Source organism: Schistocerca americana, chromosome 1, assembly GCF_021461395.2.
Source record: "Schistocerca americana isolate TAMUIC-IGC-003095 chromosome 1, iqSchAmer2.1, whole genome shotgun sequence".
NCBI lineage: Eukaryota > Metazoa > Arthropoda > Insecta > Orthoptera > Acrididae > Schistocerca > Schistocerca americana.
The window spans coordinates 112,770,467-112,797,409 of record NC_060119.1 but is presented as its reverse complement, the minus strand read 5'-3'; the positions used below and the strand labels follow the sequence as shown (position 1 = coordinate 112,797,409).

General features: G+C 45.3%; 9 non-coding genes across 9 annotated transcripts; all 9 read right to left on the bottom strand.

The window, feature by feature from the left end:
* Positions 1 to 5,357: 5,357 nt before the first annotated feature.
* On the bottom strand, positions 5,358 to 5,430 carry Trnar-ccu. The gene has a single exon. It is a non-coding gene; the product is annotated as a tRNA-Arg (tRNA).
* Positions 5,431 to 12,203: 6,773 nt separating this feature from the next.
* Positions 12,204 to 12,276, bottom strand: Trnar-ccu. Its single transcript has one exon. It is a non-coding gene; the product is annotated as a tRNA-Arg (tRNA).
* Positions 12,277 to 12,778: 502 nt separating this feature from the next.
* On the bottom strand, positions 12,779 to 12,851 carry Trnar-ccu. Its single transcript has one exon. It is a non-coding gene; the product is annotated as a tRNA-Arg (tRNA).
* Positions 12,852 to 19,656: 6,805 nt separating this feature from the next.
* On the bottom strand, positions 19,657 to 19,729 carry Trnar-ccu. The gene has a single exon. It is a non-coding gene; the product is annotated as a tRNA-Arg (tRNA).
* Positions 19,730 to 20,231: 502 nt separating this feature from the next.
* On the bottom strand, positions 20,232 to 20,304 carry Trnar-ccu. Its single transcript has one exon. It is a non-coding gene; the product is annotated as a tRNA-Arg (tRNA).
* Positions 20,305 to 20,806: 502 nt separating this feature from the next.
* Trnar-ccu lies at positions 20,807 to 20,879 on the bottom strand. Its single transcript has one exon. It is a non-coding gene; the product is annotated as a tRNA-Arg (tRNA).
* Positions 20,880 to 21,381: 502 nt separating this feature from the next.
* On the bottom strand, positions 21,382 to 21,454 carry Trnar-ccu. Its single transcript has one exon. It is a non-coding gene; the product is annotated as a tRNA-Arg (tRNA).
* A 502-nt stretch (positions 21,455 to 21,956) lies between these two features.
* On the bottom strand, positions 21,957 to 22,029 carry Trnar-ccu. The gene has a single exon. It is a non-coding gene; the product is annotated as a tRNA-Arg (tRNA).
* A 502-nt stretch (positions 22,030 to 22,531) lies between these two features.
* On the bottom strand, positions 22,532 to 22,604 carry Trnar-ccu. The gene has a single exon. It is a non-coding gene; the product is annotated as a tRNA-Arg (tRNA).
* Positions 22,605 to 26,943: the final 4,339 nt, after the last annotated feature.

The window sequence follows — 26,943 nt, the reverse complement described above, 5'->3', positions numbered from 1 at the left end:
GATTCGTTGAAGTTTCTGGTGTTGAGTTATTAGGTATAGCCAATAGTCTTCTTTATTTTTTTCTGGCGCCGATAATATATAATACACCGTCTGACCTTGAAGCCAAGTGACTGCTCGTCGTTTTGCCGGAGGGTATGGAACGGCATCAGGAGTGAGGAGTCCAGCTGGAGTAATCATTCTAGGTGCAGTACGCAGCATACTTGAGAGCTTCCGTGCAAAGAGAAGCCAGATGTCCTTCACATTTTCGCATAGAAAGCGATGTTCGATGGTATCTAGGAGAGTACAGTGAACGCAGTTCGGAGTGTCTGCCAAGTGGATCATGTGTAGTTTTGAATTTGTCGGTATGATCCTATTGACCGCCATGTACCATGTAGACCGCACCTGCGATGGTAAGTGTGCGTCATGAATGTTTTCCCAGATCTTGGCCCAGTTGCAGTCTCTATACTTCACTTCTATTCTGTTGCGCGGCTTACTGTCCGTCAGGCAGCTGTAAAGTGCTTTGACCCTGTAAAGATCATTCTCAGGTATGTTGCTTTGAATATAGCTGTATTCGAGGAAAAAAGTACTAAAGTGGCAAAAAGTAGTCGGGATGTGACTTACGTTTACCGGAGGCGTCATGCTGGCAGGTGCAATTTCATTGAGAAGGTGGGCCGTTAAGGAATTTGGTGATCGTTGCCATTGTTTATACATGTTGCTGATATATAATGCTTTCGCTTTGTGGTAAACATCTGTCAGATTTAGGCCGCCCTTTCCCAAGGGGAGCGTCAAAGTTGCAAATGGGACTTTGAAAATGTGTCCCCTACTGACAAAGTGTCCGAGCGCTGCAAGCATTCGTTGTGCGATGACCTTTGGTATTGGTAGGATTTGTGCGACATAATTCACTTTAGAAACAATGTAAGTATTGACTAAAAGCACTCTTTGTATGGCGTTGAGATTTCGCAAATGATGTTGCCGTATGCCGGCCCGAATTTGTGCCAATAATTTTCGATAATTAAGAGCAGACGTGCAGCGGATGGTGCGCGTGTATTCAATGCCGAGACATTTAAATGTTGTCATTCTTTTTAGTGATTGGCTATTGCCAAGTTCGAGTCCTCTACCAAGTTCCATAATGCCAGACTTTTTACAGTTGACTTTCGCTCCTGATGCGGCTGCATAAGTGGATATCAGCTGAAACGCGCGTTCCAAATCTTCATCTTTCGTCACCACGAAACTGACGTCATCCGCAAATGCCTGGCATACGATCTTCTGGCCATGTATGCGTATTCCCGGAAGGTCTTGCGCCAGGGAAAACAGTAAGGGTTCAAGAGCAACTGCAAACAAGGCCATTGACATCGGGCAACCTTGTCGTACCGACCGAGCGATATTAATAGGTTTACTGAGTTGTCCGTTGAGACAGATCTTGGACGTACCGTTTCGCAGCAGGAGTGTAACAGTGTCAATAACTTTCCGTGGAAAGTTCATTGCGGCCATCGCGCACAGAAGATATGAGTGACTGATTTTATCGAATGCTTTCTCAAAATCTAACGAGACTAGAGCGCATCGCATGTCGCAAGCGGCGGCTGTAGCTATGATATCTCTATATGCACTTAACGTCTGCTGTATGTTTCTAGAGTTCCCAACGCTCGTCTGGTAGGCCCCCGTGACAGTACTAAGTACCGTACTGAATCGCTGCATCATGACCCGCGCGAATATCTTATAATCGGTATTAAGTAACGTAAGCGGTCGGAGATTGTCGACTGTCTTTCCCGCTGGGGTTTTGGGTACCAATACCACTATGCCTTCACAGAATTCCCTTAAGATATCACTTCCAGCCTTTAAGATATCGTTACAGACCAAGGTCAACTTTGGAACTAAATGGTGACGAAAGGTTCGATAAAACTCAGCCGGTAATCCGTCGGGGCCAGGCGATTTATTCTGTGGGCTCCCTCGAATGGCGTCCTCTACTTCATCTTCAGTTATGACTGCAGCGAGGCCGTCTGCTTCTACCGTGGTCAATGTCGCAAAACGGCGTGCCAGAAGGACGTGCTGCGCCGCCATATCCACTGGGTGTTCCGTGAACTGTGCTGTGAAATGTTTGTAAATCTCGTCTCGTATGTCGCGCTGGTGGTTTAGGAGTCGGCCATCTGCAGTGTGCAGTTCTGTCAATATCTTTCTGCGCCCCCTTTTCTGTTCGCGAATAACATGGTACATTGATGTCGTTTCGTCCTGTACAGCGTTTTGCAGACGCGTCCTGACTTTACAGCCTTCCAATTGCTTCCGTTTAAGGGTTAGAATCGTAGCCTGTATTCTTTTAATATGCATACGATTTGCTATTACTGTTGCATCTTCTCGATATAAATCTCTCAAACACTGAAAGTAAAATTCCAGGGTTTGCTTCTGCCAGGCACATCGATCTCGGGAATAATTCTTCATCACTTTTGTTAAGGCGGGTTTCGCACATTTTACCCACCACGTAATGGCAGAATCGTACGCGGGAAACTTTCGTTCGCAGGCTGCCCACGTATTGCGGAAGACTGTGTGACACCCGGGTTCTGGTAAACACGCTACATTTAGTTTCCAGGGTCCCCTTGCCCTGTACGTCCCTTGTTTGGCTAAATTGACGGTACATATATATGCCACATGATCTGTGAAGACAGTCGGCCATAGCTCAGCCTGCAAAACATGTTCCCTCATACTTGATAATGCGTAGATTCTATCGATGCGGCTAGCTGAGTGGCCAGTAACGTAAGTGAATCCGGGCCTGTCACCGTGTCGAAGCTCCCACGTGTCTATTAAATTCAACTCGTCAATGAGATTGCGAAGCTCGGCGGACGGATTAAAGTTCGGCGTCTGGTCTTTGGGACTGAGGACACAGTTAAAGTCACCAGCGAATATAAGTTGTTCCGAAGGTGGTGTAAAAAGTGGCACAATGTCATCTTTAAAAAACTCTGCTCTCTGTCGGCGTCTCCCAGAGCCGGATGGGGCGTAGAGATTGATAAATCTAGTAGTATCGACAGTAGTCGCTATACCTCTGCCAGACGCCAGGCGCTCGACATGTGACATCACTATCCCTTCCTTAGCCATGATCGCCGTTCCTGGATCAGTGCCATGTCCAGGATTAACGATGGCATTGTAGCCTGTGATACGGTCAAGGTTAATATTGGTCACTTCCTGCAGCATGATGAGATCAATATCAGCGGCAGAGAGAAAATCTTGAAGATTTGTTAAGTTTAGTGGGCTACTGATCTTATTGATGTTCAATGTCGCAATTCGGTAAGCTTGCAAGGACGGCATGAGAACAGAGATCTAGGTGACAATAAGCCGAGTATGGATGTTAATGGCGAACATCCTCTAAAAGAAGTCTACGTCATTAGCCACTGTGCCGACGCCGGCGGTAGCCGTTTGTTGCTGGTGGGACACATCAGCTTGAGCTTCCGATAACGGACTATCTGTACGTCGCCGATCCTTTACGAAATCTTCTTCCCGACCACCCTCTTCCACGTCATCCGACCAATCACACACGAACCTGTCCGCTGGCAAACCGCAATCCGAGAGCTTGGATACGTCAGATACAGGGTTCTGATCCATTGCATCTGTTATCGCAGGGTCGCCTGAGGGTAATCGTCCGTGATCAGTGTCCGATTCGTCCGTCCGGGATTTTTTTGTCGTTTTGCTGGTTGCCGACGACGGTGGGTCAGTCTCTTCAGTCAGTTTCTGTCGTACGTGGTTCGCTTTTTCACGCAATATTGGCGCCTTTGCTTCTGCCCCTTGATGTGCTAGCCGGCGTTTCTTCTGTGATTTGGGAGACCGCGGGGGCTGGTGGCCAGCCACCTCGTTCGACTCCACCCGGTCCACGTCGGACTTGTCGTCTCGAACCGGAACGCCCGCCGGAATACTTTCGGTGTCCGGTTGGTGCCCCTGCTCCGAGTGAGTATCGCCCCCCTTTGAGGTGTGTGAAGAAGGAACAGTTGGGACGTCGTTCGTATCCATCGGCGTGACGCCTTCCTGCACTTCGCGCAGACTCTCTAGCGGAACATCGAAACTAGGGTCCGAGGTAACGTTAGCCCGGGCGGCGGCGACGTATGATATAGGCAACGTAGACGTCGGGCCCTGCTGCGCACGCTCACCGGCCGGTATTTGCGCCACGCGCCGTTGGACACATTGAGCACGGATATGTTCGGTGGAACCACAGCCCGCACAGGTTCTCGGCTGCCCATCATAAATCACAATGGCTCTGTAGCCACACACAGTGACGTAGGACGGAATGTGCTTCAACATATCAATCTTCACCTGCCGGACACCGTTTAACACCGGGAAAATGTGCATATTCGACCACTTTTCTGCCGTATTGCTGATGACCGTTCCATATTCCCTCAATTTGGCATTAATTTGATCAGCGGATATTTCAAAGGGTAATTCGAATATTCGAACAGTTCTGACTCCAAGACCGGCAAGCGAAACTCTGACATCACCAACATTGCCGTCAGAATGGTTAAACTTTAAAACTCCTCCACAAGATTGAATGACCTGCTCGCATTTCTCGGGTCTCAACAATTTTAGGTAGACTGTACTGCTGACGATAGAAAGGTGAATGCCAACCATATCATCAATAGTGATTTTCATAACGTCTCTAATAAATAACTCAACTTCAAAGGACTTCGGTCGTGCATAGTGCGGGTCAAAACTCAATTTCAATGTGTCTTTCCGTATAAGTTGATCCATTATAATCGATGGCAATTCATCACTCCACACTACAACAACGCAGCAAAGCGCACACTTACCAAACCGCACGCGACCGCCACAGGCGAGAGCGTAAACAACCTGCGTCCGACCGCCACGGCCGCTGCCGGCTGACTGTCCATTAGGCCACAGAGGCTGACTGCCGTTTAACTGGCGGTGTGCTTGCTCAAATCAACACTTGCCAAGTGTACCCTTCCTGATGCGCTACTCTACGTCTGCAGAGTGTCAGGACGTCGCATGAGCCTTTCCTGTGTGCCTGTACGTACTCAGACGTATCGAAGTCCAGGCACCTACTTTCTGCAGGCAATTCTTATACCTGCCGTCTTAGGCTATTCCCTTTCTGAACTCTAAGTCCTGCACACAAGACAGGTAAGTGACTATTCATATGGGTCATACCGTTTACCAACAAGTAATTTTAAAATAGCGTTTCCTTTCACAGCGCCATCAAGCTTTGAAACACTTCCGCAGCTAATAGGTCGATTGATAATGGCCGTCGTTTCGTTTCTGGTTGTCAGTAAGTGCGTATTTTCATATCGACGTCATACCTGTGATACCTGTAAGCACTCAGAAATGCCAGCTTTCTCAACTATTACAGCTGTATGTGGTGAGAGTGATTTTTCCCCAGTGAGTAAAACGTGTACCTCTGGTGGGACTCGAACCCACAATCCCCGGTTTAGGAGACCGATGCCTTATCCATTAGGCCACAGAGGCTGACTGCCGTTTAACTGGCGGTGTGCTTGCTCAAATCAACACTTGCCAAGTGTACCCTTCCTGATGCGCTACTCTACGTCTGCAGAGTGTCAGGACGTCGCATGAGCCTTTCCTGTGTGCCTGTACGTACTCAGACGTATCGAAGTCCAGGCACCTACTTTCTGCAGGCAATTCTTATACCTGCCGTCTTAGGCTATTCCCTTTCTGAACACTAAGTCCTGCACACAAGACAGGTAAGTGACTATTCATATGGGTCATACCGTTTACCAACAAGTAATTTTAAAATAGCGTTTCCTTTCACAGCGCCATCAAGCTTTGAAACACTTCCGCAGCTAATAGGTCGATTGATAATGGCCGTCGTTTCGTTTCTGGTTGTCAGTAAGTGCGTATTTTCATATCGACGTCATACCTGTGATACCTGTAAGCACTCAGAAATGCCAGCTTTCTCAACTATTACAGCTGTATGTGGTGAGAGTGATTTTTCCCCAGTGAGTAAAACGTGTACCTCTGGTGGGACTCGAACCCACAATCCCCGGTTTAGGAGACCGATGCCTTATCCATTTTTTTTTTTTTTTTTTTCCTTCTTTTTTTTTTTGTTTTTTTTTTCCGGTTTAGGAGACCGATGCCTTATCCATTTTTTTTTTTTTTTTTTTTTTAAGTTTAAACCCGGGCCTCCTGGGTGAAAGCCAGGTATCCTAGCCACTTTTTTTTTTCTTTTTTTTTTTTATTTATTTTTTTTTTTTAATTTTTTTTTTATCCATTTTTTTTCTATATTTTCATTTTGAAAATGCGGTAACAGGCAGGGAGAGGCAAGGAGGGCAGGGGTCATGCAATCTGAGGCCTGGCCATCTTGTCTCCCACCGTAACTGTCACCACGGCACCCTACCTCATCTGCGTACTGAAGAAATGCTGCGGCTTGACTCCGCCGCCAGTAACATAAAAACAGAAATTAGTCCGGAGACGAAATGTTGCATCCATTTGCAGTGTAAATGAATATGTCCATTGTCATATGTATTCAGGAGAGCCGGGAATCCGTGCACTTTGCACCGCATGAGTGCGACTCACCCCACAAATCAGAGTTAGTATTGAATGAAAAATATAAATTAAAAGTCTTCTATCGTTGTTTCTCTCCATCGGGTCGACTGTTACAATTAAGAAACTAGGAAACGCAGTTCTGTGCAGGGCATCCGCCAATGATGCGGAACGCGCTACTACAAACATTCTGTTAATTGCTGAACGTGACGAATGATCCAAGTGACGCACTCGTAAATTAGTCTGTCCCGCACGTACTTCTTTGGTCTTCACGTCGGGCGTCCGAAGGAAGAATGGAATCCACCATGTCGGAAGAAATGGCTTTAAGCACTCCATCCTATACTGGCTGTGAACTGATCGTGTGACTTAAAAAGTTTGCAAAATGAGCTTTATAGTTTTTAGTCTTCTGTAGTCGGTGGTGCTGTATCATTAAATACAGGAGAAAGTCTTCTTTACTCGTTTCGTTCACATTGAAAAGATAGTAAACTGTGTGGCCTTTAAGCCAGTTTACTGAATTTCTTTTGGTCTGCGGGTAAGGCACGACCTCCGGAGTGAGGAAGTCAGCTGGCGTTATGGTCGCAGGGCATGTTCTAGTGATGCTCGCCAACAACTGTCGTATGACCGCCCAAATATCTCGCACTTTTTCGCAGACAAATCGGTGTTCCTCGCTATCTTGTACCTGGCAAGTGTTGCATAAGGGTGAATCGGCCAGATGAATGGAATGGAGTCTGGCATTGGTAGCTATTTTACGATTCACCGTGAGATACCAAGACGCTCGCACGTGAGACGGTAAATGGCGTGAATGAATATTATCCCAAATGACCCGCCAATTGTGAGCTGTATATTTGTCTTCGATGTTATTCCTGGAGGTGGACTCGATCAAAGTCGTATAAAGTTGCTTCACCACCGTTATTTCCTTCGCCGGAATTCTTGTTCGAGCATAACTATATTCAAGCAGGAAGTATTTTAAATGATAAAGGTCGTGTGGAATATGATGTACATCAATCGGGGGGTTGAGGTTCGCTGGGGAGATTTCGTTGAGAAGGTGAGCAGTGAGACAGTGTGGAGATTTTGTCCATAGCTTATACATACTGCTTAGATAGAGCGCCTGTGCCTTTTTATAGACATCTGTGAGGTTCAATCCGCCCTTCCGAGGAGGGAGCGTCAACGTAACATATTTAACTTTGAAGATATTGCCTCTGGTCACAAAATGGCCCAGGGCAGACAGCATTCTATGTGCAATGCCACTGGGAAGAGGCAACACTTTGGCTACATAGTTAATCTTCGAGAGGATATAAGTGTTGACCAGTTCAATTTTTTGGAGAGCATTCAGTTTCCTCATGCTATGCAGTTGTACACATGCCCTAACCTTATGAAGTAAAGCTCTATAATTAACAGCAATGGTATTCTGTATCTTCCGCCGAAACTCAAGTCCTAAGCACTTTATACTGGTAATTTCTCGTAATCGGGTATGATTGGGTAGATTTATTCCCCGTCCGACATTCATGAGTCCGGATTTTTGCCAGTTCACCTTCGCCCCAGATACCGCCTCATATCGTTGAAGTATTTGAAGTGAGGACCGCACTTCTTGCGCGTTCACGACAAGAAAGCCGACATCATCTGCGTACGCACGGCACACAATCTTCTGGCTATTGATTTCCAATCCCTGCAAATGTGCAGTTAGCGTAGCGAGCAGAGGTTCTATGGCGATGGCAAAGAGAGCCATCGACATCGGACAGCCTTGCCTCACCGAACACTCGATATCAATAGCGCCACTGAGGCGACCATTAATTTGAATTCGCGACGTACTATTACGGATCAGATTGTCGAGTACTTGGGTGAACTGGTGCGGAAACCCCAATTCCTGCATGACGCGGAAAAGGAAACGATGGCTCACCCTGTCGAACGCTTTTGCAAAGTCTATCATGACGAGGGCGCATTTTAACTTGCAAGCCTCCGCTACGGCAATGACATCTCTGTAATCCGTGAGCGTGTGGTAAATAGATCTATCTCTACCGACACTCGTTTGATACTGTCCTGTGATTGTGGTCATGACAGTTTTGAGCCGTTGGCTCAGAACACGGGCGAATAGTTTATAATCACTATTTAATAACGTGAGAGGTCGCAGGTTAGTGAGGGCGTTACTGCACGGGGTCTTGGGCAGTAAGACAACAATTCCTTGTCGAAATTCCTGCGGAATAACGTTTTGTGGGTTCATTAGTTCTTTACATATTGCAAGGAGTTTCGATTTCATCTGCGGCCAGAAGGTTTGATATACTTCTGCAGGTATTCCATCGCAACCAGGAGATTTATTCTTCGGACTCCTTAGGATAACGTCTGTTAATTCGTCTTCTGTCACCTCTGTCATCAGCTGAGTCGCCTCTGTGGGGCTGAGTTTCCGTGATAAATTTGTCGCAAACTCCGCAAACACGGTATCATCTGTCATTTTAGTGGACATCAGGTCTCGATAGTACTCTTCAATCGCACGCATAATGTCACTTTGTTTAGTAACTATGGCCCCGGTGCTGGTTCGGATGTGTGTAATGATTTTCCGACTGCCTCGTCGACTTTCACGTAACATGTGATACATGGCAGCCTCTTATTCTTGCACCGTCTTAGGAACTCGCGCCCGAATTTGAAAACCTTCCAACTGTTTCCGTTGCAGCGTTAAAAGTTTCGCCTGAATTCTTTTGATCTTTGCAAAATTGCCGATAACGGTCGCGTCACATTTATACAACTCCCGAAGACACTGAAAGTAAAATTCCATGGTCCGTTTGTGCCACAGACTTTTCTGACGGGAGTAAAACATTAAAGTTTTCCTAATTTGTGGTTTGGCGCATTTGAGCCACCACTCGATCGCGGAGTTGTAGGATCTGAATTTGCGTTCACACGCCGTCCAGGTGGACAGGAAGGCTTCTCGACATGCAGGATCCTGCAAATGTGCGATGTTGAACTTCCATAACCCTCGACCCCGGTATGTTTCCTGTTTTTGCATGTTGACGGTGCAGATATAGGCAGCATGGTCGGAAAATACAGTTGGCCATATTTCGGTGTGTAGCAGGTGTTGCGTTAAATTACGCGATATGTAAATTCTATCTAACCTACTTGCCGAATGATTGGTAACATGCGTAAAACCCACTTCCACTCCGTGCATGTGCGTCCAAGTGTCAGTGAAGCGGAGTTCTTGAATGATCTGTTCTAATTCGACACACCGATTAAAGTGAGGAGTTTGATCGATGTGACGAAGCACACAATTGAAATCGCCGCCAAAAATGACATCACTGTAGTTGGTCCCGAAGAGCGGAAGGATCTCGTGGCGAAAAAATTCTGCACGGTGTTGCCTATTACTGGACCCAGAAGGTGCGTAAATATTAATCAGTCTGATGTTATTGACAGTGACTGCTATCCCTCTGCCGGTCACCAGTTTGGCCTCACAATTTGCAATGATCCCTTCTTTTAACAGTAATGCTGTTCCAAGTTCGAAACCGTTGCCAGGGTTCACGAAAGCGTTATACCCTGCTATGTGGTCTAACCTGATCTCACTCACTTCCTGAAGCATGGCTATATCGATGTCGGCTGCGTATAACAAGTCTTGTAAGTTCTTCAGATTCAAATCACTGCGTATCTTATTGATATTGAGAGTCAGGATCTTGTAGGCCTGCAAGGTGGTCATAGATGTTTGGTACGAAAGGAGCAAACGATAGGGTGCGTCATACAGCCTTCAATTGGAGGCGCTGACCGTGTCGGTCGTTTGAGTAGCCATGGCCACGTGGACATTGTGTCCATCAACCGCTGATACGGGGGGCAAGGAGCCGGTCGAGGGTGTGGAATCCTCCTGCATCTCTACATCAGCTTCGTTCGTTTCAAACTCGTCCGCCCAATTGGGAGAGCAAAGGGTGCCTACTGGCTCAGAAACTGGTGGATTCGTATTCTGTGGCTCAGTTTGCTGAGTGGGCGTCTCATCTGGTCCGCTGTCGTACATCGTGGGAGTCTCCGACATGATGTCGTCTGATCGTGTTGTGTCCCGCGAGCGCGAAGGCGAGGCGGCAGCGTCTGCGGGCCCTTCTTTTAAGTTCTGACCGATTAATTTAGCCTTTCCCCGTAAGCTCGGTGCTGTATCTTCCGCACCTTGGTGAGCCATCCTCCGCTTTTTATTTTTCTTCGGAGATCGATTACCACGTATTACTGTGTCGGAGTTGGGCATCGTTTCAGCGACTCGTTCAGACATGGGAGCAGGAGCCATGGACACCTCCACCAACTCGGCACCCCGTGAGGGCTGGTCCACCGCCATCTCACTGGTCCTGTTAGTTTCATGTGTTTCAGAAGCAGCCATCTCGGACGCGACTGGCGTGTCCGGAGACGTCACATTAACGACGGAACTGGGTCCGGCAGGTTTATCGCGAATCGGTTGTATTGACGGCTCACCGCGGGCAACCGACACGTACGATGGCTGTAATGTTGACATCGCGGGAGGGCTAACACTCTCTCCGGTTGGCAGTTGAACTACACGACGCTGTAAACATTCCGCACGAACATGTCCCGTCGAGTTACATCTGGCACATGTTCTAGGTTGGCCATCATACATTACGACGGCACGGTACCCACAAACCGTGACGTACGACGGAATATGTCGTTGCAAGTCAACTTTAAGCTGCCTGACGCCATTCAGTACCGGAAACTTATGCGCCGGAGACCAACGTTCTGCAAAGTTGCTCAAAACTTTGCCATACGGCGATATCGCAACGTTTATCTGTTCTGCTGGGACCTCAAACGGTAGTTCAAAAATGCGAATTGTTCGAAGTCCAAGCCCGGCGTGGGAAACAGTAACCACACCCACATTGCCATCACTATGCTTAAACTTCAAACCAGAACTAAAGGAGTCAACTAGTTTGTCACAAAACTCGGCATCTCTCATCTTGATATAAACGATGCTAGACAGAATCGACAAATGTATACCGATAATCTCATCGAGGCCAATTTTCATCACTTCTTCGAGGAAATCCTCGATTTCGAAGGATGTTGGTCGGGCAAACGTGTTATCGAACGTTAACTTCAAGGTGTCTTTCCTCATAGTATGTGCCATCACTGAATTATCAACGTCATTCCACAAACGCAAGAATAACCGCTGCTAGCGAACGACTTACCCCGCAGAAGTAAACAAGCCAGCCGCAGCGCGAAGCACAGACAACCGCACGCCACGGCCGCTGCAGGCAGACTGTGTCCATTAGGCCACAGAGGCTGACTGGCGCTAAGCTGGCGGTGTGCTCGCTCAAATCAACACTTGCCAAGTGTACCCTTCCTGATGCGCTACTCTACGTCTGCAGAGAGTCAGGACGTCGCATGAGCCTTTCCTGTGTGCCTGTACATACTCAGACGTATCCAAGTCCAGGCGCCTACTTTCTGCTGGCAATTCTTATACCTGCCGTCTTAGGCTATTCCCTTTCTGAACTGTAAGTCCTGCACACAAGACAGGTAAGTGACTATTCATATGGGTCATACTGTTTACCAACAAGCAATTTCAAAATAGCGTTTCCTTTCACAGCGCCATCACGCTTTGAAACACTTCCGCTGCTAATAGGTCGATTGATAATGGCCGTCGTTTCGTTTTTGGTTGTCAGTAAGTGCGTATTTTCATATCGTCGTCATACCTGTGATACCTGTAAGCACTCAGAAACGCCAGCTTTCTCAACTATTACAGCTGTATGTGGTGAGAGTGATTTTGCCCCAGTGAGTAAAACGTGTACCTCTGGTGGGACTCGAACCCACAATCCCCGGTTTAGGAGACCGATGCCTTATCCATTAGGCCACAGAGGCTGACTGGCGCTAAGCTGGCGGTGTGCTCGCTCAAATCAACACTTGCCAAGTGTACCCTTCCTGATGCGCTACTCTACGTCTGCAGAGAGTCAGGACGTCGCATGAGCCTTTCCTGTGTGCCTGTACATACTCTGACGTATCCAAGTCCAGGCGCCTACTTTCTGCTGGCAATTCTTATACCTGCCGTCTTAGGCTATTCCCTTTCTGAACTGTAAGTCCTGCACACAAGACAGGTAAGTGACTATTCATATGGGTCATACTGTTTACCAACAAGCAATTTCAAAATAGCGTTTCCTTTCACAGCGCCATCACGCTTTGAAACACTTCCGCTGCTAATAGGTCGATTGATAATGGCCGTCGTTTCGTTTTTGGTTGTCAGTAAGTGCGTATTTTCATATCGTCGTCATACCTGTGATACCTGTAAGCACTCAGAAACGCCAGCTTTCTCAACTATTACAGCTGTATGTGGTAAGAGTGATTTTGCCCCAGTGAGTAAAACGTGTACCTCTGGTGGGACTCGAACCCACAATCCCCGGTTTAGGAGACCGATGCCTTATCCATTAGGCCACAGAGGCTGACTGGCCCTAAGCTGGCGGTGTGCTCGCTCAAATCAACACTTGCCAAGTGTACCCTTCCTGATGCGCTACTCTACGTCTGCAGAGAGTCAGGACGTCGCATGAGCCTTTCCTGTGTGCCTGTACATACTCAGACGTATCCAAGTCCAGGCGCCTACTTTCTGCTGGCAATTCTTATACCTGCCGTCTTAGGCTATTCCCTTTCTGAACTGTAAGTCCTGCACACAAGACAGGTAAGTGACTATTCATATGGGTCATACTGTTTACCAACAAGCAATTTCAAAATAGCGTTTCCTTTCACAGCGCCATCACGCTTTGAAACACTTCCGCTGCTAATAGGTCGATCGATAATGGCCGTCGTTTCGTTTTTGGTTGTCAGTAAGTGCGTATTTTCATATCGTCGTCATACCTGTGATACCTGTAAGCACTCAGAAACGCCAGCTTTCTCAACTATTACAGCTGTATGTGGTGAGAGTGATTTTGCCCCAGTGAGTAAAACGTGTACCTCTGGTGGGACTCGAACCCACAATCCCCGGTTTAGGAGACCGATGCCTTATCCATTTTTTTTTTTTTTTTTTTTTTTCATTAAAACATTTATTAAAAAAACAATGTTACACATTCCAAATACATACTAAGTTTTACATACATGAAGTTATTTAAACAAAACAGTTTGATCATTTCAATTATGCTGACGTTAAGGAAAGACAACAGAACATTGTGTTACTGACTAAATTACCAGAAAGAATTACGTTAAACATCAAGAAAAAAAAAATTTTTTAAAGGCATTTAAACTTCAACCTGAAGAAGTAAAATCTGCACTTTGAATTACATGAGCTGCAATCTTTACAGAAGCATAATTTCTTTATGATGGATATCAACAAGTTCGTGGGATAATTTTAAATATAAAACAATTTAATAATCATATTAGGCAATTTCTGAAATACTTGAGAATGGCGGAAAGGAGATATATATTACATTTATCAGATAGAATCTCATGGTTTTAACCAATCGATAAGGACATTTCTATAAAAACTGTCTATTTCCAAATTTCTAGTATAACCAATAATGCACCTTCAAGGTATTGTGTTTTGACACTATTAGACACACATCTCAATGTCACATAAGTTCTGTACATTAGCTTATAAATTTCAAACACTACTCTCTGAAGTAGAAAAAGCACACATCATAAATATACTGTAAAATCGTAAATAGTATCCTTAAGGTAACTACAATACATCATTGTCAACACAGCCTTCTTTTTTATATTAACCAATGCCCATTCTTTCAAATACAATTTTTAACATATTGCCGAACTTTTTCTTGTGATTCGAATAGCTTCTAATTTTGTGGAACTCACACAGCATGTATACCTTGAACTCTATGAGGCTATCGGATCCTAATTTGTTAAGGACGTAGTTAATAAAGTTTCCCAGCAACCAGTACACAGCGTTATTTTTTGCTTCTGGGAAATAGCGTGCTTCAGGCCTGTGTATCAATGTCAGCGATACATACTCAGGGGATGTTCTTGTAATCAGAGCTATTTGCTCCCGGATCCACTTCCAACTATTCATGTGACCACTGCAAGTATATCTATGAATTACTGTGTCAACTAGATGACATTGTTGACATAAATTTGTTTCACAGAGTCCGATTGCATGCAGTCTTTCATTGGTGCAAACTATGTTGTTAACCGTCTTGTACCATGACGTTTTTATATTAGACGTGAGCACATTAGAACTAATGTTCTTCCAAATCTCAGTCCACTCAATGTTTGGAAATTGTCGTTCTATTTTGTTCCTTCCTTCGCTTTTCTTTCGTTCCCGCATTATGGCTCTCGATGTTAAGTGTCGGGACTGCCTGAGTTCGACACTGACATAACTAAACTCAACATAGAAAATCCTCACGTGCTGTAAGCGACTGTTGATATTCTGCACGTCAATCGGGGGAAGCAGGCTTGGAGGTTTAATGATCTCGAAAAGTTGGCTGGTTATGCTTTCTCGCGAGTCTCTTATTAAATTAACTTGCCTTTTGATAAAAAGAGCAGAAGCTTTATCCGTTATATCAGTTAATCCTAGTCCACCATTTTTAGGATCTAAAGTGGCTACTTTAGCAGGTACTCTGAACACTTCACCTCTCCACAAAAAGTTGGTGATTTTAGACATTATTCTCCTCGCTATCATTCTCGGTATTGGAAACAGCTGGGCAGTATAATAAGCCTTAGCAAGGATGCATGAGTTGATATACTGTGTTCTTTGAACTTGGTTCATATAACGAGCTAAATTCTCTACAATGGCTCCTTGCACTTTATCTGCTGCAACTTTCCAATTTAAAGCCGTCATTTTCATAGGGCATGCTGTCAGGGTGATCCCAAGTGTTTTATGTTGTGGGACTAATTTTGCCCACTCGACGTTTATATTATCAAAACCTCTGAGATTTAACATCTTACTTTTTTTTTCGTTTGCATTGGCTCCAGATGCTCTACAGTACGAATCAATCACTGTTGCTAGCGTGGTTACCTCATCATTGTTCCTTATAATGACCCCTATATCGTCAGCATAGGCTCTTATAACGGTTTTATTTCCTGACAATGTTAAGCCTTTTAATCTAGCATGGACATGGCGGAGGAAAGGTTCCAGCGAAATGGCGAAGAGCGACATGGACAGAGGACTTCCTTGAGGAACACCTCGTTGTATTTGCATCGGCCTGGATTGTTGACAATTCACCGCTATTTTAGCATTTATTCCAGTTGCTATGTTCTTAATCAACTGTATGACCCTATCGTTGAAACCTATTTTCTTCAATGTCTGTAGAAGATATTCATGATTTACTACATCGAACGCTTTATAAAAATCTAAAAACAATAAAGCACACTTTATGTTTGTTACCGAAGTTATAGCAATGATATCCCTGAATTCCGCTAGATTTTGAAAAATGGTTCTGCCTTGCGCACAGTTCTGATGTTGACTAATAATTTTATCTGTAAGGCATGAAATTCTCTTGTTTATTATTCTAGCTATTAATTTATAATCAGAATTCAGCAGTGAAATTGGACGAAAATTATTTAAATTTTTTTTTCCATTATTTTTGGGCACCAGAACAATTTTACTCTCCTTAAACTCAGCCGGAATCATTTTACCCTGAATAACCTCATTTACAATGTCCGTGATTTTCGCACCTACTATTGGCCAGTAACGGATGTAAAACTCTGCTGGCAGACCATCCGGTCCTGGGGATTTTTTTGGTGGTGAGGCGCACAGAGTCTCATACACGTCTTCTTCACTGACAACCTCTAGAAAATTTTCGTTGTCATCTTCTGTCAGCTGTGGGGCTAGGATGTCAAGGAATTCTTCCAAGGAAGCATCACTACTTTGATGTACAGAATATAGCTCGCAATAGTAGCGATAAATCTCGTTCATGATATCGTGCTGGGTTCTGAGAGTCGTACCGTGTTTTGTTCGAATTTCATCGATAAAAGTCCTTCTCCCGTTTTTCGTATGCTTCACTAAATGGTATAGGGAAGTAATTTCATCTTCTGACACCGAATTTGCCTTCGATTTTATTTTCAACCCTTCCATTTGACTTCTCTTGATATTAAGTAACTTGGCTTTGACTTTTTTGATGTCTGCTATCCGAAGTGAGGAACCTGCGGAGACTTGATCATATAGATCTCTCAAAACGGAATAGTAATACTCTATAGTGCATTTCATTTCCCTTGCGCTCTGGGCACTGTATTGAATAAGAACTTTCTTCAACTTTGGCTTTGCCATTTTAACCCACCAGTCAATAGCAGTGGCATATCTACTACTGGCTCGCAGGCATATTGCCCATGTTTCTTTAATCAGATCTTCTAAATCATGATTTACTAACAAGGAAGTGTTCAAATTCCACTGATTCTTGAATCGGTGAACCGGCTGTCTTTTTAGATTTATGCAAGCTAAGACACTTGAATGATCTGAAAAGTACGTAGGAATGGTTTCTACTTTTGTCACGGAAGTTTCAAGATTTTTAGAAATATATAGTCTATCAATCCTGCTACGTGATGTTGCCGTGACATAAGTGAACTCAACAGTGGAGGGGTATTTGATTTCCCATATATCTTTTAATTCTAAACCAGTAACTAGTAGTTTTAGTTCACTTGAGAAATTAAAATTAGGTAACTGATCTTTTCGATTTAAAACACAATTAAAATCACCTCCTAGTAATAACTGTCTTGGCGATTTCCTTAACAAGTATATCAGGTCATCTTTGAAGAAACGTGCCCTGTCAGCTCGATGAGAACTTCCTGAAGGGGCGTACAAGTTGATGATAGTCACATCATAGATATTTAGTCCTATTCCCCTTCCGGATTCCAGTCGTTCCACCTCGCTTACTGTAATCCCTTCCCTCACCAAAATAGCTGTTCCAGCACTTGTTTCGGGAGACACATTTATGTAACTGACAAAGCCGGGAATTATCAAGTCCGAAACTAGAACTTCTTGTAATAGGGCAATATCAGTCGCGGATTCGTACAGAAATTCCTTAAGGGCCGATAATTTCAAACCGGTCGTGATTTTATTTATGTTTATAGTGGTGACAGAATAAGATTGCGTCATTGTGTTTTCACTATGTAGTTGTTTTGATGAACTAATTTAGTTTCCTTTGGTTCAGGTTTCAGCTAAGCTGTAACAGTTTTCTCGGAAGGCTGAACATGGAATAACACTTCCATCTGTTTATTAGTTACTGTCCCGTTTTTTTCTGCTTCTGATGTTTTCTCTTGTAACGCAAGCAGAATGATTTCCTGGTAAACTTTCTGATGTTTCCTCCAGTGATTCGTGTACGACCGTTTCGGACTGAACATTCTTTGGGCTTGGGTCGCCCCTACCGGATTTTCCCTTCCCTTGGTTACGAGCTACATTCTCATTTGGTTGCGTCGGTATTTTACTTCGCGGCTTATCTGGAGCAGCAGCAGACGCTTTCGCAATTTCTGTTGCCGGCGCCTGCCCTGAGGTGTTGACCGTGATTTCAGTTTGGCCACCACTTCCTCGTTCTTTATGAATTTCACTCACTTTCTGATCGAGGGAAACAAATGGAGACTGCAGTTTTGCAACCTCTCCCTGAATTTGTTTATTATCAGATAGATTCTGATCTTTGCAATCGCCTACTGCACCTGTTGTTTCTTGCAAATTAATGCTGTTTACACCCCCTTCATTTTCTGGTACCGTATGTGTATTATCTTTCTGTTCATTAGTTTCCATTCGCATTTTGCCTTCAGGTTCCTCTGCCTCCTCATCGCACTGTTTTTGCTTGCGTAGTGAGGGAGTGGGACAAGACAGCTCGTCCTCTGAACAACTATCAGTTATCTCCAGAGGTCGTTTTTTCGGTTGCGTTTCAGTTTCACGAGTAGTGGCAACAGGGTTTCCTTTTGTTATTAACGGGGGAAATTGACTGTTATCGTGAAGGGACACATCAGTTTGGCCTGCTGCGTTAACATCCTCAACCAGTTGTTCCGGGCTATTCTTTGGTAACAGATCATTTAAGGTAAGCTTCTGACGCTGTATCAAATTACTTTTAAGAACAACAGTTCGCCGCGGACATTCCTGTCTGAAGTGGCCGGTTTCGTTACATATATGACATGTAGCTTCCTGACCTGTATAAACAATTTGTGCCTTATACCCACAAACAGTTATGTGGGACGGAATATTCGTCTTAACGTCCATCTCTACACTGCGGACACCGTTAAAACACTGCAGTTTAAAGCGAGGCGACCATCTTTCATTTGCAATTGATTTAACGTCTCCGTAGTTTGAAAGAGCTTCCTTAATCTTATCATTTTCAATTTCAATGGGAAGATTCAAGACACGAACGGTTTTGTAATGAATGTCCGCTCTATAGATGGAAACCTTACTTTTATAACCATTTCTATGCACAAAATCTACTTCATAGCCCCACTTTCGTAACACTTTATCAACAGTCGAAGCACTGATTAACTTGACAAAAACACAGTATTTTTCCTGATCCAGTTGCCAGGTATGAACGGTTTCAGAATTTAGTCCAATTACCTGTGTAATCCAGTCATCTATTTCCAGGGATGTCGGCTGAACAGGACGGGATTCCTTGTCAAACGCAAATACCAGAGTATTCTTCCTGAGGTTTGTAGCCATGGTTAATTCAGCGAAGCAATTTCGGTTAAACAACCGAAATTCCACGTAGCAGCAGCAAGACCAGAAAGAGCGATCAGATCACAAGGAACAGGAACGAACACGGAGATTAACGGACGGACAGCACTCGGCGAAGCACAAGTACAGCGATGTGGGCCACAGAGGCTGACTGGCGCTAAGCTGGCGGTGTGCTCGCTCAAATCAACACTTGCCAAGTGTACCCTTCCTGATGCGCTACTCTACGTCTGCAGAGAGTCAGGACGTCGCATGAGCCTTTCCTGTGTGCCTGTACATACTCAGACGTATCCAAGTCCAGGCGCCTACTTTCTGCTGGCAATTCTTATACCTGCCGTCTTAGGCTATTCCCTTTCTGAACTGTAAGTCCTGCACACAAGACAGGTAAGTGACTATTCATATGGGTCATACTGTTTACCAACAAGCAATTTCAAAATAGCGTTTCCTTTCACAGCGCCATCACGCTTTGAAACACTTCCGCTGCTAATAGGTCGATTGATAATGGCCGTCGTTTCGTTTTTGGTTGTCAGTAAGTGCGTATTTTCATATCGTCGTCATACCTGTGATACCTGTAAGCACTCAGAAACGCCAGCTTTCTCAACTATTACAGCTGTATGTGGTGAGAGTGATTTTGCCCCAGTGAGTAAAACGTGTACCTCTGGTGGGACTCGAACCCACAATCCCCGGTTTAGGAGACCGATGCCTTATCCATTAGGCCACAGAGGCTGACTGGCGCTAAGCTGGCGGTGTGCTCGCTCAAATCAACACTTGCCAAGTGTACCCTTCCTGATGCGCTACTCTACGTCTGCAGAGAGTCAGGACGTCGCATGAGCCTTTCCTGTGTGCCTGTACATACTCAGACGTATCCAAGTCCAGGCGCCTACTTTCTGCTGGCAATTCTTATACCTGCCGTCTTAGGCTATTCCCTTTCTGGACTGTAAGTCCTGCACACAAGACAGGTAAGTGACTATTCATATGGGTCATACTGTTTACCAACAAGCAATTTCAAAATAGCGTTTCCTTTCACAGCGCCATCACGCTTTGAAACACTTCCGCTGCTAATAGGTCGATTGATAATGGCCGTCGTTTCGTTTTTGGTTGTCAGTAAGTGCGTATTTTCATATCGTCGTCATACCTGTGATACCTGTAAGCACTCAGAAACGCCAGCTTTCTCAACTATTACAGCTGTATGTGGTGAGAGTGATTTTGCCCCAGTGAGTAAAACGTGTACCTCTGGTGGGACTCGAACCCACAATCCCCGGTTTAGGAGACCGATGCCTTATCCATTAGGCCACAGAGGCTGACTGGCGCTAAGCTGGCGGTGTGCTCGCTCAAATCAACACTTGCCAAGTGTACCCTTCCTGATGCGCTACTCTACGTCTGCAGAGAGTCAGGACGTCGCATGAGCCTTTCCTGTGTGCCTGTACATACTCTGACGTATCCAAGTCCAGGCGCCTACTTTCTGCTGGCAATTCTTATACCTGCCGTCTTAGGCTATTCCCTTTCTGAACTGTAAGTCCTGCACACAAGACAGGTAAGTGACTATTCATATGGGTCATACTGTTTACCAACAAGCAATTTCAAAATAGCGTTTCCTTTCACAGCGCCATCACGCTTTGAAACACTTCCGCTGCTAATAGGTCGATTGATAATGGCCGTCGTTTCGTTTTTGGTTGTCAGTAAGTGCGTATTTTCATATCGTCGTCATACCTGTGATACCTGTAAGCACTCAGAAACGCCAGCTTTCTCAACTATTACAGCTGTATGTGGTGAGAGTGATTTTGCCCCAGTGAGTAAAACGTGTACCTCTGGTGGGACTCGAACCCACAATCCCCGGTTTAGGAGACCGATGCCTTATCCATTAGGCCACAGAGGCTGACTGGCGCTAAGCTGGCGGTGTGCTCGCTCAAATCAACACTTGCCAAGTGTACCCTTCCTGATGCGCTACTCTACGTCTGCAGAGAGTCAGGACGTCGCATGAGCCTTTCCTGTGTGCCTGTACATACTCTGACGTATCCAAGTCCAGGCGCCTACTTTCTGCTGGCAATTCTTATACCTGCCGTCTTAGGCTATTCCCTTTCTGAACTGTAAGTCCTGCACACAAGACAGGTAAGTGACTATTCATATGGGTCATACTGTTTACCAACAAGCAATTTCAAAATAGCGTTTCCTTTCACAGCGCCATCACGCTTTGAAACACTTCCGCTGCTAATAGGTCGATTGATAATGGCCGTCGTTTCGTTTTTGGTTGTCAGTAAGTGCGTATTTTCATATCGTCGTCATACCTGTGATACCTGTAAGCACTCAGAAACGCCAGCTTTCTCAACTATTACAGCTGTATGTGGTGAGAGTGATTTTGCCCCAGTGAGTAAAACGTGTACCTCTGGTGGGACTCGAACCCACAATCCCCGGTTTAGGAGACCGATGCCTTATCCATTAGGCCACAGAGGCTGACTGGCGCTAAGCTGGCGGTGTGCTCGCTCAAATCAACACTTGCCAAGTGTACCCTTCCTGATGCGCTACTCTACGTCTGCAGAGAGTCAGGACGTCGCATGAGCCTTTCCTGTGTGCCTGTACATACTCTGACGTATCCAAGTCCAGGCGCCTACTTTCTGCTGGCAATTCTTATACCTGCCGTCTTAGGCTATTCCCTTTCTGAACTGTAAGTCCTGCACACAAGACAGGTAAGTGACTATTCATATGGGTCATACTGTTTACCAACAAGCAATTTCAAAATAGCGTTTCCTTTCACAGCGCCATCACGCTTTGAAACACTTCCGCTGCTAATAGGTCAAGTGATAATGGCCGTCGTTTCGTTTTTGGTTGTCAGTAAGTGCGTATTTTCATATCGTCGTCATACCTGTGATACCTGTAAGCACTCAGAAACGCCAGCTTTCTCAACTATTACAGCTGTATGTGGTGAGAGTGATTTTGCCCCAGTGAGTAAAACGTGTACCTCTGGTGGGACTCGAACCCACAATCCCCGGTTTAGGAGACCGATGCCTTATCCATTAGGCCACAGAGGCTGACTGGCGCTAAGCTGGCGGTGTGCTCGCTCAAATCAACACTTGCCAAGTGTACCCTTCCTGATGCGCTACTCTACGTCTGCAGAGAGTCAGGACGTCGCATGAGCCTTTCCTGTGTGCCTGTACATACTCAGACGTATCCAAGTCCAGGCGCCTACTTTCTGCTGGCAATTCTTATACCTGCCGTCTTAGGCTATTCCCTTTCTGAACTGTAAGTCCTGCACACAAGACAGGTAAGTGACTATTCATATGGGTCATACTGTTTACCAACAAGCAATTTCAAAATAGCGTTTCCTTTCACAGCGCCATCACGCTTTGAAACACTTCCGCTGCTAATAGGTCGATTGATAATGGCCGTCGTTTCGTGTTTGGTTGTCAGTAAGTGCGTATTTTCATATCGTCGTCATACCTGTGATACCTGTAAGCACTCAGAAACGCCAGCTTTCTCAACTATTACAGCTGTATGTGGTGAGAGTGATTTTGCCCCAGTGAGTAAAACGTGTACCTCTGGTGGGACTCGAACCCACAATCCCCGGTTTAGGAGACCGATGCCTTATCCATTAGGCCACAGAGGCTGACTGGCGCTAAGCTGGCGGTGTGCTCGCTCAAATCAACACTTGCCAAGTGTACCCTTCCTGATGCGCTACTCTACGTCTGCAGAGAGTCAGGACGTCGCATGAGCCTTTCCTGTGTGCCTGTACATACTCAGACGTATCCAAGTCCAGGCGCCTACTTTCTGCTGGCAATTCTTATACCTGCCGTCTTAGGCTATTCCCTTTCTGAACTGTAAGTCCTGCACACAAGACAGGTAAGTGACTATTCATATGGGTCATACTGTTTACCAACAAGCAATTTCAAAATAGCGTTTCCTTTCACAGCGCCATCACGCTTTGAAACACTTCCGCTGCTAATAGGTCGATTGATAATGGCCGTCGTTTCGTTTTTGGTTGTCAGTAAGTGCGTATTTTCATATCGTCGTCATACCTGTGATACCTGTAAGCACTCAGAAACGCCAGCTTTCTCAACTATTACAGCTGTATGTGGTGAGAGTGATTTTGCCCCAGTGAGTAAAACGTGTACCTCTGGTGGGACTCGAACCCACAATCCCCGGTTTAGGAGACCGATGCCTTATCCATTTTTTTTTTTTTTTTTTTTTTTTTTTTTTTTTTTTTGCGTTAGCTCATAAATTGCTACACGTCATCGTCTGCAAGCTAAAATGGACTGTGAGACGAGGAGATGAGCTGCGGCTTCTGGACGCGACTGTAACGCTGCGCCCTGGATCAAATAGTACTGCACATTGCTGGTGACCCACGTGTTTAGTAGTGACGCAACTGCTAGGATGCAGCTGAAACGTCCATCTTTTGAGAGCGAGAAAATTTCCGCAGTCGGCAGGACTCGAACCTACGCTCCCAGAGGGAATCTGATTTCAAGTCAGACGCCTTAACCACTTTTTTTTTTTTTTTTTTTTTTTCTTTGCCACCTAGCGCACTTTTCGGGTACTTTATTCTTATGGACTAGTGAATCGGAGCCCTTCAGCTGGAAACGCACCGCATTAGCGACCATTATTTGTATTTAGTTAGCACAGCTGCTGCTTTCCTACACATCTCACACGATATCGATGTACGCCTAAAATTCCAAAACACATTTATTTCATTTCAGAGTTACTTTCAGCTTCAAAAACCATTCCTCTGATATTCATACGAAGCTGGGCATCGTTGCAACCCGTTACGTTCATTACGCAAGGCTCACGAGAGGGGCGCAGGTTGCATCCGCGTAGACACAAAATTTGGCGCCGCCCAGCGTGGGGCTCGAACCCACAACCTTGAGATTAAGAGTCTCATGCTCTACCGACTTTTTTTTTTTTTGCCTTATCCATTTTTTTTTTTTTGTACGAAGTCCGACGCCTTATCCATTTTTTTTATGCTTTATCCATTTTTTTTCTTTTTGTATTTCTTTCACTGTGTTGACCCAGTGCAGCTCGGGGGAGGCGCGTTGGGCAGGGGTCGAAATCCGAGGCCTGGCCATGACGTCTCCTCCTCCCTGCACTGAAGCACAGTGGCACCAATACGTAGTAATTTCCCTTGGTTCAGAGTCTTATGATACTTATATGTGGACACGGGGCTTGTGATGCAGTGTCTATCCAAACAGGTAAAACTTGGCAGGAAAGCAAAATAAGTAAGAGCTAGCGAGAATGTCTTCCCTATCGTGAAGTGAGATCAGTATGCCCCTATACCGGTGCCATTAATGTAACTGGCGCAGGAGCGATCAAGAGAAGTGGAAACTTAACCAATCCCCTGCTTTTCGAAGACAATACTAAGCATATTCGCAAAGTCCCTCTTAAGATGTGGGAAAGATTGTTGCGTCCAGTACTCATGAAGCATGTAACCAATAAACGAAATAAAATCGGAAATACCATCACCATCAACCACTGCAAAAATGTAACGGCCAAGAAGCCACATAATGGTATTGTTCTTTGTCCCGGGATAAAAAACCGTGTCCGGCCAGCAGAGAATATCAGTTGTAAATGCCGATTCCGAGCTCCTGGTGAGTAACGCCAATCGTCGGCGCAGCCAGTACCACATGCGAAGACGGTCAGCGCAGGTAAATCGGTGTCGGAGTGTATCAACACAACCACACGTTTGACAAAGCGGAGAGACACTTAAACCTATGCGATGAAGTCGTTCATTCGTAGGAATCAGCTGGTGAACTACCTTATACCATAGGGAGGCAACAGGTGCTGAATGAACGGGTAAGCTAATATTCGTCCATATGTGACGCCAATTAAAACGGGGATATTGCAAAACAATCGGGATGGAAGAAGAAGACCTGTGCCATTTGTCAAGCAGTGTTCGCATAGTAAAAACAGGACGACGTTGGAAGTGGAGATCCAGATAACTAATCTCAATGTAGAAGTCCCGAACATGCCGTAGCTTCGCATTTAGAGGCCCTACGTTAATAGGCGGTGACAAGCTCGCAGGACGAACGACATGGAATAATCGCGAAGTAACAGTCGGGGACTCAGAAAATAAAAGATGGAGGGTGCGCTTAACATAAAGGGCCGCAGCCTTGACACGGACATCGGTGAACGACAAGCCGCCCGCAAGACGCGGCTTCGTAAGAACATCACAACGTAATTTAAAAATGTGCCCCCGCCAAATATATCTGTTGATAAGCTGGACCATTTTTGCACCCTGCATTCGGGGAAGCGGAAACAACTGAGCAACGTAATATACTTTACATAAAACATAAGTGTCTAATACACGCTTTTTTTGCAGTAGCGGTATCGAACGCCATGAGTGTTCGAATAAAACACCTTGAAGCTTGGAAATGGCCACTTGCCAATTTTTTGCAGCCATACGAAGAGGACACCGTTCAAGATAGATGCCTAAATGTGTATGGTGTTCAACAGCCGTAACCCACGGAACAACCACATTTTCAAAGCCCCGCAAATTCAGAAGTTTGCTTTTACGGGGGTTGAGACGAGAGCCGGAGGCCGCAGAAAATTTATCTAGTTCCATTTTCAACTGCGGCACTTCGGCGGCGGAACGAAGCAAAACAACCATATCATCAGCATAAGCTGTTGCTGTCAGGGTAACCCCAGAAATCGTAAGACCACGAAGTGTCGAGTTGAGACGAGAGAGGAGTGGTTGAAGGGAGAGAGCATAAAGGGTCATGGATAAAGGGCTACCTTGCGGGACGCCACGTTTAATATCAATGACCTTCGTTAGCTGGCCATTAACGTCAATCTTAGCAGAAATACCAGTCGTCATATTCTTAAGTACCAGCAGCGCCTTTTCATTAAAACCGAGTCGGCGCAGCAGAAGCTCTAAAAACGAATGGGACACACGATCAAAAGCCTTACTAAAATCAACAAATAAAAGCGCACAGGAAATATTGGTGACAGCGACAATCGACACGACATCACGATACCCCGCCAGAGGAGTCAATATGGAGCGCCCTGGAAAGCAGCTTTGACAAGGAGTTATCACAGGTGTAAGCAAGAGGGATAGACGTGCATTAACAGCCCTAGCAGCCGTCTTATAATCAAAATTTAAAAGGGTTAAAGGACGAAAGTCACAAGCTGTCTTCAAACCAGCAGATTTTGGTATCAGGACAACCGTACCTCTCTTGAAATCGGCTGGAATTGTGCTACCATTCAAGATTTCATTTACAATATCCGTAAAAACAGGCCCTATAATAGTCCAAAAGCGAACAAAAAATTCCTTAGGAAGGCCATCCGGACCAGGAGATTTGTGAGATGGTGAACAAGCAATGAAAGCTGAAATTTCGTCTGCAGTAAAAGGAGCTAAAAATTCCACATTATGGTCCTCTGTTAAAACTGATGGGATAGCAGTTAAAATCTCATCAACATCAAGCGGATCAGAATCAGCCACAGCATATAAGGTCTCATAGTAGCAGGTAAGTTCATGGGTTATTTGATTCTGTAAGGTAAGCCGGCAACCATCAGCTGCCATAAGGCCGTCAATCAATACACGTCGACGGTTCTTGTGGTGACGAAACAGGTGGTACATGGAAGTCATTTCATGTGCTAAGGTGGACGGCGGTTTAGATTTAATCTTCAATCCTTCCATCTGAAGCCGTTTAATACTAAGGAGCTTGGCTTTAATTTTCCGAATCTCAGAAAGGTGGGCACCTGTCATTCCAGAAGTATCATAAAGTTCGCGAAGCACCGAATAATAATACTCAAAAGTCAGTTTCAGATCTCGCGCTCTATTATAACTGTAGGACATTAAAGTGCGACGTAGTTTTGGCTTCGCACAGTGGATCCACCAGTGAAGCTTAGACGGATAGTATCGCAGAGAACGTAAACACATGTCCCACGCCGTCTGTATTAGAGGTTCGATGTCAGGGTCATCGAGCAAGGAGACATTTAATTTCCACAGCGGCCGATAA